Source organism: Sceloporus undulatus, chromosome 3 (assembly GCF_019175285.1).
Source record: "Sceloporus undulatus isolate JIND9_A2432 ecotype Alabama chromosome 3, SceUnd_v1.1, whole genome shotgun sequence".
NCBI classification, from domain to species: Eukaryota; Metazoa; Chordata; class Lepidosauria; order Squamata; family Phrynosomatidae; genus Sceloporus; species Sceloporus undulatus.
The window spans coordinates 57,035,127-57,048,501 of NC_056524.1; positions in this window are offsets into that span (position 1 = coordinate 57,035,127).

Here is a 13,375-nt window from a genome sequence, read left to right on the forward strand (position 1 = left end):
TAATCTGAATGCAAATTGTAATTTAAAGGTATAATTTAAATTTTGCTAGTTGTTCTGTGTCATAGCTATTACCATTGCATTCACTGTTGTGTGGGAATTACAATTTATGAGCAACAGTAGTACAAAACATTACTAAGGATTCTGTATGGTATGTGAGGAGGGCAATTGAGGGGGTGACACTTGGTGACATCAACTCTAGTGACGCTATTGCTCCCGCTCCCCCACCCCAGTTTGCTTAGGCCTTTTTCAACAAAGGGAAGTACAGTCCTCCCCCTGTTCTCATGGTTTTCATACCCGTGCCCCTCGCTTATGCACAAGGGACAGCAGAGGGGAAAATAATGGGGTTTGTACCTGAGGCACGTGCGTTTGTGCGTTCCTGCAGACTCTGTTTTTGCAGGGGGGGAGTTGCCTATGTTTCAGACATGGAGCTGCCCATGTTTCAGCCAGATTGGGACTGTGGCAACCACATGCCGCTGCCCTGATCTGGCCTTTCCAGGGTGCAAAAAGGAGCCTCAAATAGTGGTTGTGGCTTAGCAGCACTCCTTCAGTGTGTCATATGGTCACAGCGCCGGAGGAGCGCCATGATGCTTTGCACAATGTGGAGCAGTGTGCACCATCATGGGGCCCTGGGGGTGGAGTCAGGGCATGCATCATGTGGATGTTATGCCCAACTCCACTGCCAAGCTGGTCTTAATGGTAGGTCTAAACAGGGCCTAAAGATCTGTTTTTTCTTGATCTTTTTTAAAAAAAATCTTTCCCCCCTTGTTCTTGGAAGTGCTGATATTTTCCAAGGCAAAGGGAGTGAAGATCGCCCCAGCCTATATATTTGGGAAAATATACAATGGAACGCAGCAGATGTGAGGGGGAAGCAGCATAAATTGGATTCTCCAACATGCTAGTTCTTTTGACTTATTTTTAAACAACAAAGCAAGATAATCAATTTTAGATTAGACTACAGATCTCTTTAGTCCAATTTCCTGTTTCCATTGTGTTCAATCTATTGCATATGTAATGCCTACCAAAGGAGATGAGTACAACTGCACCTTCTATGCAATGGAATGATGGGAACAAGAACCAAGGCTGACCATATCTAGTGAGCAAGGACATGTCTCAGAAAACTTTGGTTCACAAATGCGTGAAGGACTGTTATGGTCAACACAGAGGACAGTCTGCTTTGAAGATGAAATATAGAACACAAAATTGGGAGACAGCCATTGAAGAACATGTCACCCCTTTACAGATGGACTAATGAAGTATGTCTGAAGATAACACAACAACTCCATGGAAAATATTCTGCCCCTCCTCCAAAGTTGCGATTTTATGTCTTAATTGTCTCTCTGGCTATGAAATAATAATACGGAATAAATATAAAAGTCAAAATTATTATTTTTTCTTTCATGTGAACGAGTCTTGCTCCCCTCGTATGCTATCATCTTCTTCTCCTTTTGTCTCATGTCTTAATAAGATTGTTAGCCTGATGACAGGGAACTAGATTTTTTATTTATTTTATTTTTGGGGGTGAGTGGTCTTCTACTTGTAAGTGCCATGTACATTGAATGTGCTATATAAATAAATGACAATAACAATATTAATAATTTGCATCTCTGAGAAATCTTTGCTACTTGCTTCACCACACTTTTAAAGCCAAAGAGCCCAACTTTAATTAAAGTTGGATGACAGATTTATGGCAACATGGCTGGACACTCAGAAGAATAATTGGGCACAAGGATTTATATCTGTTGAGTTTTGATAGCAAAAGTTAGACAGTTCACAATTAAACAAGAAACATCAAATATGTTTTGTAAGCTTTGGTATAGTAATTAATCAATATGAAGATAATTTTTGTAAGAGGACATTCAAAAGTTTATGGTGTTACCATGAGTGAACAGTCCTGTATATCTATGTTTGAAATAAAGGAGAGCTGCTCCTGTGGGGTGTTGGGGATTTCTCTGTTTAGTTTCTGATGCTTTCAGCTGTTTCAGCTGCAGACATGAGGTATTCTCTCTCTGAAGATGAAGGAAGAGGACACTTGTTTTGTTAAATATTTCTAACTATTCTTATTTTATTTTTGATCTACTTTAGAAGAAAAAACAATATTTTTAAACATTTTTAATTTTTATTTATTTATTTTGAACATTTTAAAAGCTTTCACCTAAATAATATTTTAAATACTTTTTGGACCTTTTGGAATTTCTTGGCAGAAACTAAGAATCCTAGAGGTTGGGATAGCATTGGTGGGAATTTCGAATGTTTTAATTAATTAGGCAACAGTGGATGTTAGATCCAATTAGGACTTACTATTTAATAATTACTCTGATTTTCTTATATACTGTTTACTATCTATTATGCTTTTATTACTATTTCATTTATTATTTCATGTTAGCCTTTTATAATAATCACACTGCAATTGCTTTAATTATTCTGCCAGATGCCAGAATCTTTGATAGCTTTGCTTTAGCCTTTATTAGTAACCACAATATAATTCTTGTTATCAACATTAAGAAGAACTTCCTAACAGTAAGAGCTGTTCAGCAGTGGAACACACTCCCTTGGAGTGTGGGAGAGTCTCCTTCTTTGGAGGTTTTCAAACAGAGCCTGGTTGGCCATCTGTCAGGGGTGCTTTGATTGAGTCTTCCTACATGGCAGGGGATTGGACTGGATGGCCCTTGTGATCGCTTCTGATTCTATGATTCTAAGTAACAATCATCATCATAATTAAATATATTTCATTTTATTCACTATCTGTTGTTTTTGACCATTTTGCTTATCATTTTATTAAACTTTCACTTTATTTTGTTTCTGTGACTTCTGGTTCAGCTCAATCTCTGGCTTTCATTGGGAAGGCAGAATTCTTATGTGGCAGGTAGTGCCTTCATTTTGTACTCTCATATAGCTACATCCTGATGGGTGTTGCATGAAGGCCCAAGACTGTATTTTGTTCACCCCTGGTTTATAGCAAAGGAAGACCTAACTGAAATGAAACTGGGTCCCTGTCTGCACTGGAGACGATCTTGCCTCTGGGGCTGCCTCGACCCTCTATTTCAAAGCCCACCATTCTAAAGCTGGGTAGCTGACCACATGTACATCCCACAGAGCTGCCCAGTACATCACCAATATGGGTCATTTGACTCTAAGGTCAGAATGAGGTGCCCCAGCAATGGATGTTCTGATTTTGTTCTGACCTTAGAGTGAGTGATTAGCAGCAGCAGTGGATGCTCTGGGTGACTCAGTGAGACACATTTCAAACAGCCACCTGGCTTCAGAATGGAGAGCTCCATATAGTCCCAAACATCTGGAGCAACTGGTGAATTATTAAAATTCAGGGTAAGAGGAGTATAACTTGGTGCTGGTGCTGAGTGGACCAGATGTTATTCGGTCTGCTCACATGATAACTGGGCTTTTGGCCATGAGTTGTTCAGTCTCCATGCTGAGGGAATGTGGGGCAGTCATTGGATTTGGCTCTTGCAAACAGGGCCAAGGAAGGAATCTTAATTCAGTGGTAGTACATACATTTTATACAAACCAGGTTCCACATTCTATCCTTGGTATTTCTAGTTGAAAATATTCTCTAGATACAGGGTGGAACCTTTCTCTAGCAGGGAATGACCTAGACTCAACTTATTATTTGATTCGCACAAGAAAGAAATCGTGGCAAGAGTGCAAGAACACATATAATCTAGAGTTTTAAAGCTGTCATGTTCTGCCTGTTTCTTGATTTCATGACAGTCCTAAATAGAAAGTGATTTTAGAAGAGGCTAAATTTCAACAACTACTTGAGTTCAAATATGACAACCAATTTCCAACTACATTTACTTAGAGGTAAGTCCAATTGATTTTTTTTAAAAATCCAACTTAATTCCAAGTAAATATACTTATACTTTGGATTAATCTTGAATACACTGGCTAACAAGAACGCAGTGGAAATCCCAGCCAGGGCTGCAGTGGATAAAGGAATGACAGAGGCTTACAAATGAAGGATATAGATACAAGGAAAGTGATTGAAAAGAGTCCAAAGGGTCAAAAGTGAAACTTGTGGGTGAACATAGGAACCTCACCAGTATTGCTTAGTTCAGCAGAATCATTTGAGAATCAGAATAGAATATAACAGAATTTCGAAATATGGGTTTAATCAAGGCATGAATGTAAGACAGAGGGACTGTGGTGGACAGAATACTAATGTGTGTGAGAGGACATGTGGATGAAACCTCCATTACATTGTGAATCAAGGGAATCAGAAAAGGATACAGCCATACTACCATACTGGTTTGTAGCAACACTGCTGAAGTTCTGGAGTGGCTAAAAATGTATAGCAGTAGTGTCGAGATACTAGACAGATGTTTTTAAAGTTAAAATTTCAAAATTTCATTGGGGAGAAAGAAAACTTTGTGAAGATGGTAATAATTATTACTATTATTATTAAACTTTATGTCTAAAGCACTGTAATTATACACATATGGAAACACATTCAGAGGCTAAAAAGGTAGATGTGTGAGCGGTTTGGACATACCTATGTCGAACACCAAGTGAGACATCCGCAGATGAAACAAAATGTGATGCCTTTTTATTAAGGTTTCCCCCCAAAAAAATCAAAAGAAAAATTGAATAGGGAAACAACTAGAAGTGTCAACAAAGTTAAATGGTACAGCACCATGTGGCAAAAATCACCAGTTGGGATGAGCTGTAAAGCGGAATAAGAACTGGGGAGGGACAAGGAAAAAAAGAGAGCAAACTGCCAATCTGGATGTAAAGTAACCAGGCATATTAAGCTGAGATAGACATGACCCTTGTACCTGGCCTTTTTTCCATCCTAGTTTAAAGACGGTGTTCTAAGGTTATTCTTGCATAGTAAGCAGTGGTCAGTAGATAGATGCTCATTCAGAAAACTGTTGCAAAACTAAATCTGCTCTAAGCAGTCTGTCTTGTCTGGCTGCCCTTTGTAGCTATTTGGCTGTTGCTTATGCTGCCATTTTAATTTTAGTAACATACATTATCATGGTGACCTGATTTCCAAGGGATAACTGAAATAGGTTCATAGTGATACCACACTGTGTTTGAAAATAACATCTGTTGATTCATACTGCTTTCTACCAAGATCTTGTGCCCTGTTTTTCTCTAAAATAATATTGCCGTTAAACACTACACAGATGGCTTGCAGTTAAGGTTTTTATCAGAACCAGATAGAGAAGGCTTCAATGCCATTGCGTTGAAAGCAATATACAAACATAAATGGGACAAAATTATGAAATTAGTTACTGTTTCCCCTCCCTTCTGATGTGTGTATCTTTGTTCATGATTTTTCTAGTTATATTGTTTAGATTATTGGCCCAAGCTAGCAAATATTTTGCATGCAGAGCTGATGCATATAGTAGCAGCAGGGCTTTGCATGTAAAACCAATTGGTGATGCACATTTATAATGTGTTGAATGTTCCATCCCACCTGCCATGGCTTTTGATGCTAGTTGGGGTGTGCATCCCAGGTAGCACCTCTATGTACTGTGCATAAATTGCTGTGCATGACTACAGACAAAACTGTTCACTCTTTTCCATTTTCCATAACTATTTTATCATTGTCTTGATGAATATTATACATATTCTTCCATGTTAAGCTTCATTCAAAATGTATAACTTGATGGGAAATGTTAATTAGGAGTCAACTAATAGGGGGGGGGGGAGTGAGGATAAAAAGAAACCATGCTGCTTCCAGACATATATGTCATGGACAGTTTCTATAACAGGGAAGATATAGCTGTACTCACATACTCTAATTTCTTTTTGTAGTTTACTGTCTACAAAACTAGCAAATCAACAGTGTAGCCTCATAAATGATTACTCAGAAATATATTCTATTATGTTCAACAGAGCTTATTCCCTGGTAAATATATTTAGGATCACAACCAAAATCTGATGTTTGTATGCTTAACTCCTGTTTCTTTCTGGCCAATTGCAAGTGAAGGGAAAAAGTAAAAGAACAACATAATAAGGCTCCAGGAACTTTTCACACTACACAATCATCAGGGCATTTTTAAAGAAATGATTACTAGGTATCCTTTCTCCCTTTCTAAAGGTACATGAGTGCAAGTTTCATCAGTACATACAATCCTGACATTCTGTTTGTGTTGAAAGTGATTTACAAAGCTGCACATAATTTTATTCACATCAGTATCCTAGCAGTTTTTATTATCCTGCCCATTACCAGAAAATATTTGAAATAAAAAATCCCTAACACTCTTATCAAGACTTAGAAAAAATGGTTAAAAACCATAATTAATCTGCAGAATACATAAATTTGGGGATTTAAAAAAACTTTTGGATTGCATTAATTTGAAGAAGATGTTAGAACAGAAGTGGGAATTGGTTAAATTACATAAGTCTATTTGTTTCCACACGGTGTCCAAAAGCCAGGATAGGATGCCCATGTAGATATGAAAGCATTACTTTAAAATTGGTTGACGGTGTTGGACTATGACTCTGGAGACCAGGGTTTGAATTCCCACTCTGCCAAGAGTGACCTTGGGTACCTTGGGCAAGTCAATTCTCCTAACTTCAGAGGAAGGCAGTGGCAAAACCTCTCTGAACAAACCTTGCCAAGAAAACCCCATGATAGGTTTGCCATTAGTCAGAAATGTCTTCAACAAAAGGAAAAAAATCATTTGAGACAATGTGATTTAGTGGTTTGAGTGTTTGATTATGACTCTGGAGAGGAGGGATTCCCGCTCAGCAATAGAAACCTGCTGGGTGACCTTAGGCAAGTCACACTCTCTGAGCCCCCAAAGGATGGTAATGGCAAACCCCCTCTGAAGAACCTTGCCAAGAAAACCATGCAATAAGTTAGTTTTAGGGTTGCCATAAGTCAGAAATGACTTGAAGGCACACATAGTATAGTAGTATGATTTCATTTTAACTGGCATGTTGACATCCTTTGGAAGCCTGGTATTTGTAGTTTGCTGAGGCAGTAGAGCTCTCTAGCTGAGATATCTAAATATTTCTCATTAAATTTCCACTCCTGGTATTCCATAGCCTATAACTATGGCAATTAAAGTGGAATCATTGTGTGACAATTGTGTAGTGTGAAAGGTTACCAAATGCAGTAGTAAAACAGGAAATGGGTTTCAAGCAGAGATGAGTTATGGCAACATCTGCTGATTTTTCAGCAAGGCACTTTCATGTAGGGAATGCACATATTTGGCAGGAATGTTTACATTTTATAATGGAGAGTGGAATATCTTGTTCTTGCATGAAGATGCTACTTTTTCTGTTTTCATAGTTATAAAGCAAGAGAGGAAAATCTTTAGATATTTTGTTAGAATAATTACTACTGTCCTCTGTCATTGGCCTGCTGGCAGAACTTCTGTGACTTGCTCCAGAAGATTTTTGGAGGACCAAAAGGTTTGAAAAGACTGGATTTATTTCACTTTTAATCCAATTAAAACAATGCTACTCAAAAACAGAAAGAAAATGCACTCGATATACAAAATGCTGTTAGTGATTTAGCACCACTTACCAAAGACTGGGATCTTTCTGGAGGTCCACATTTCACAGAAACACTTACTGGGGTGTTAGCCCTGCTAGTCATGCAAATGGTTTCTTGTGGGTCTTGATTTTCTTTAACTGGTTCATATAAGCTGTCCATAGAGCCCTCCTGAAATTCAAGAACATTTCTGTCAGTCACACAGTACTCTGTCATATTTCTGATGAAGGGAAAGGCCCAGTTCTTCTTTATTTCTGGTTCAAAAGAAATAGCACTCCAGATAGTTATTATAGCAAAGATATTATGTGGAATTGCTAGGGCAAGCTAATAAAGCAACAATTCATATAAAAATAAAGCTTTTAAGCCCATACAACCATCTTGGGGCCTCATATTCCCATTTTGGGGTATGGTCAGGCTTCCACAGGGTCACTCACATTGCTCTCCATGGTGTATCCCATCATCTAGTTGGTATATCACACTCACAACAAGGCATTGGTCCAGACACAGGACACAGAAGAGGTAAACTCTCAATCATTCTCTCTCACACATATACACATACCCAGCAACCTATAGATATCACCAAGATTAGAGGGGAGCTTTAAATCTGGAACTGTTTATGTGTGTAGGAGCACCAGCATGCCTATGTACCTTCCCCAGCTGACACCGAATGTGTCCCTAAACCCCAAACCTTGTACAGCCCTATATTATCAGGAATTTGACAATGGATGGAGGTCCCATTATCAATGAAAGCACTCCTTCAAAGTCCAGGGTTAGAGGTCTTCCCTAGTTAAAAAAAAATCATTGGAAATAGTAAAGCAATATTTTCTTGCCTGGAACACTTTTGATGCATTAGACTATCACTCCAATAATCCTCAGAGAAAAGAGCCAAATCCTGTGTGGGAAGTAGGAACTGTAGTTCAAAATATGTCAGATTGGGGAGATCTATAGTAAACTAACATACAAGGAACAAATATTTAATTCAGTTTAGGCCATCCACAGAACTCTAAAGAAGGTGTCTTTTTGAAATCTAGTCTCAATAATATGATACATTCCAGAATTCTGTCATCTAACTCTGTTGCCTTCCGCATGGAACAGAGCAAACTAAGCTATTAAAGTGGACAGTCCCATTTAACACCGAAGATATTTCATGAAATGAATGCTCCTTCATGATTCTTTCCCCCAAAAAAATCTCCTACCATGTCTAATGGAAACAAATGCAGATATTCCTACTGCTATGCATCAAACATATTTTCCTCTAATAGTGTTGCACAAACATTCCATTTTTCTTGTGAGGCACCTGCCTTTAAGGTTGCAGTCCATAGAGCTCTCTTTGGAAAACTTGTTTTAATTAAAGATGAAGTACAAGAATATTTTTGCACCATGTTATTACTCTTCCAGATTTGCTGGACCAAATACTGATAAAATGCAAAAGTGGCTCAATGTCTCTGAAAATCACTAAGACGATTAAACTGCCACACTGTATTTAATATTAGGATTTACCAGTAAAATTAAGAGCTAACATATGGAAGAGAGATGGAAAAATGAAAGAAATCTTATTTGAGTTAATTTTTTCCAGCTTCCAGATGATATAAACAGACTGTGTATCTTTTCTATAGGCTCTAAAAAGAACATTCCTCTCTTCAGATTTAAACAAGCTATAAACATAGTCTGCTATAACATGAGTTATCCATTTCTCTTGAATAATATTTTCATATTAGATGCATAGCCTTCACTGTGCTTCTTCCACATAGATGTATAATTACATATTGCTTTAGAACCCCATGGAAAATCTGGCTGTATAAGAATAGGATTGAACAATATCCTGCACATCAACACAGAAAAATCAGATTTCTGTTTCTGAAAGGGGTGTACACATCTATAACGTCCACACCTATTCTTGACCTCCCTTCCCATGCCCACACCCTGTCCATGCCCAGTTTTATTACAACTTTCTTTTAATGAAAGAAAATCCACACTTATCCTATTAATTAAAGCACATTTAATCAGTAGTGTGTGCAAATTTGAAAGGTGCACATTTTCCTATGTGCAATTTTCAAATCCACTCTTTTTCTTATGGGTTTGCAGGTATTCATCAATGTGAGAATTCTGGACACATGTTTTGTCTGTCCTATGAACAACCCCCCCCCCAAAAAAAAAGCCTATGAAAAGTTGGACTGAAATTGGTCTGATTCTCACACTACCAGTTTGATTGGGTTTCATATAGAGTTATCATAGAGTTTTAAAGTCTTTACCCATCTAATGTGCAAGCAAACTGCTGTTCTAGTAGATTAGATACCAAGTCACATTGGCGGTTCTATTGCTGACATTGTTGCTGCTATGAGCAATCTAGTAATCTTTGATTTACATGGACCCTATGAATGAGAGACCTGCAAGAGTCCCAGTGATCTACTGCCCTGCTCAGGCTTTCAGCACCATGTTTTTCTTGTTTGAATCTATTAACCTGGGTTGTGGTTTTCTGCTTTATCCTGCTGTCTTCAGTTTTACTCAGCATTATCATCTTTTTGTTCATATCATCTCATTATATGTTCATTATATGATGGCCTCAGTTCGCTGACATATATGTTCTCAATGAAACTGTACAAACATACCTAGCATATCCCTAAGCCCTTGAGATACCCAATCAGCTTTCAGATAAAGCCTTGTTGGGTTGTATTTCTTATGAATTCAGGCCTTCACAGCAGTGAGTCCTCTGGGCTATTCTCCCAGAGATGGTTCAGAAGACAGAAAATGTGGAGAGCATTAAGTGTACTCCGAAAACCCATATGTTTGCACAAATATTTTCTGGATTATATTGATCATGAAACTTCTAGGCTTACTGTCCTAATTTCTTTTCTATGGTATTTATACAGGCTGAGACTCCTGTATCCAGAATTGCAAAATTCAAAATATCCCAAATCCAAAACTGTCTTCATGGGTACTGAGATAGTGACACCATTACCTTTTGATGGTTCAATATACAGTACACAAACTTTGTTTCATGCTCAAAATTATTTAAAATATTATCTAAAAATTACCTTCAGGCTATGTGTATACGAACCATAAATTGATTTCATGTTTAGACTAGTCTCTCTCCTGCCCTATTCTCTTCTTTCTTTGTGAAGAAGAAATTAAAAGATTTTGCTTCAGTTCTTATTAACCATTGTTTACCATGTCAAAACTATGTTTAAACTATTTTTTTTAATTGGCTTTTTCCGGGAAGTCATAGTTAAGATTATTCACTGTTTAACATCTGGATAAGACAACAATAGTTAAACAAATAGTTAAACAAAAATAAAAGTGAATTTTCTGAACTCCTTTGCATAGCTGCTCTAGAGGGACAGAGTAGATGGGATGCATGACTGGGTTTATGCCTTATTTTACTGTGATATCTAAATGCAGTCTTGCTGTGACAAACTCTAGGCTATATGGCAGCTGAGTACATATATTATGTAAACTTTCTCAGTGAACTAGGGCCCTTTCACATTTACAATTATAGTGCTATTTACCACTTTAACTGCTTTGTCAACATCCTGTAGATACAACATTCTACGGTTTGTATTTTGGTGCAGAATTACAGATATCTGGCTGAAAATTCCTAAATGTCCCTTTCTATCCTAACTTTATAACTTGAGCTTTATAAGCCTACCACAGCTTGGAATTTGTTAATTTATCCCATTTCTAACAACCTATATATATATATATATATATATATATATATATAGAGAGAGAGAGAGAGAGAGAGAGTGACTGCTATAAATGAGATGTATAATCATTTCGGGGAATATTTGTTTAAAAAAACGCCACTAGAAGATGCCTTTCCTCACTGAACAGGGTTATCACAATGGCACAGGCATTCCCTCGCTGGACACTATTATTTTAAGGATACCAGCAAATCAGCACATGTTCCAATAGAACCACTTCTCAATTATGGATTGGTTCTATATATACTTATATCCATTTTCCTTAAAATTAAATTTCCAAACTCTGGGGAGACAAAAATGCAAGCCAAGATGGGTCAGAAATATATATATATTTTTAAAAAATGATGGCTCATTTGAATGCATTGACTTCGGTCACTGAATTTGTCTGAGCCACTAATCCCTTTCCCAAATATGGCTACTTTGAGAAATAGGATATGATGTAAAATGAACAAAAGATTTACAGAATCTAGTTTATACAACATGTGGATCATGTAAGCATGTGTAGCCACTTGCAGGGCATCAAATGGCCTTCAGTATTGTCCCCAATATTGCAATTACATGCACCTCTTCTGCAATGGTGTGATAGTTCTAATATATGCAGTGCCAAGCTTTCCGAAATGTTCCCTTTATGATACTCCAGTCATGGGAAATGCATTAAACCTTCTTGGTAGTTTCTAGGAAATCATCAAGACCAATCTCATCCACAGGATTTCAAGGGCTAGAAGCCACCTTAATGTGTGTGACCTGGTTCTTGATCTGACTTCAAATACAACTTCTATGTATTCTTAATAGGCTGTACGTTTGTTTAATGCCCTTGTCATCACAAGTTATAAAGTTGTTATATTTATTTATGGTGTGACACATTTTGAGAGCTAAATAGCTGATGATATACCCCAAAATAAATAGCCACAAAATATGTCTTGCACTAGATCAAAATATTACTGTCTTTCTGTATTTTTCAATAAATATAGGACATATTCAATAAATATTTCCAGAGTAATAATGTGCTTTGGCATAAAGAAAAAAGAACATTTACTATTTTCAAAATAATTGCATTTTTCTTTCAGCATATAAAAAACATCCAGTTAAAAAAAAAAAACCATAAACTGCATAGAATGAAAGAGCTCCGAGTATCAGGCTTCATTTTATTTTTGTCCTCATAGTGTAAGCATCCCATCTATGGTTTAAAAGCTTGTGACATTTATACCATGAACACTAGAGAGGTTTTTACTAGGTCATGATGCATAATATATAAATCTTAGTATCCCCAAAACATCCTGTAAGAAAGTGAGTTTAAATTGTTATTTTCATACATACATGCTACAAAGTGAAATCAGCATGAAGGAAAAAAAGGCTGCACTTTGTCAGTTAAAAAGGAAATAACTAGTACATGATATTTTACACCTATACACCTTTTAAGACTTATTGTTGCCTCCCTCACTGGTCTAGAGAGACAGGTTTCACACTGTATCCTCACTGTTCTCTAACACCTTTAATCTCTGTCACCTGACTGAAGCGTTCATTTACAAACTCAGTAATACAGTCCAGTAGACAAAAGGAAAACTTACCAGTGAAAAACAGAAAAGATTCATTTTGATGTAAAGGCAAATTCTATGGCATTTATTAATAATATCCTTTCAAGGAATTCCAGCAACTGAATGCAGCTCTGTCTTGTCCTTCCCAGCTGTTTGAACATTTCTCCTGAGAGATTAGGGCAAGATAAAATCCCTACAATAATCCACTGGATTCCCAGCCCATTATCAAATGAGACACAGGATTGCTTGGGCCAGCACAGACAGTTCCCTAAATTAATGAACAATGTTTATCAACAAAAGCCGACCACAAAGTGAAAGCAAACTAAAGCCTGGTCTTTGATTTTATTTGGTCCAAATGGTGCAGTTTATAATTCAGAGGCAACTCTGGTTTAGCTCTCTTACATGTGCTACAATTCCATTACCAATGCATACCTCAAAAATGTGTTGCCTTCGGAAAGGCAGACATTCTAGAGGTGTAGTATGATTGTACATTCATGCTAGAGGAATCAGCATCTAAACATGTTTTGCCTATCTATAGTTTCAAATAGTAAAACAATTCTGCTGGGTAAGAATTGCAATGAGCATTAAAAATATAGTGTGTCAAAGAACTGTGCTTTAGTGATATTCCTTCTTAGCTTTGCCTGCATTGGCCAGGATACTCAGCCTGCCTT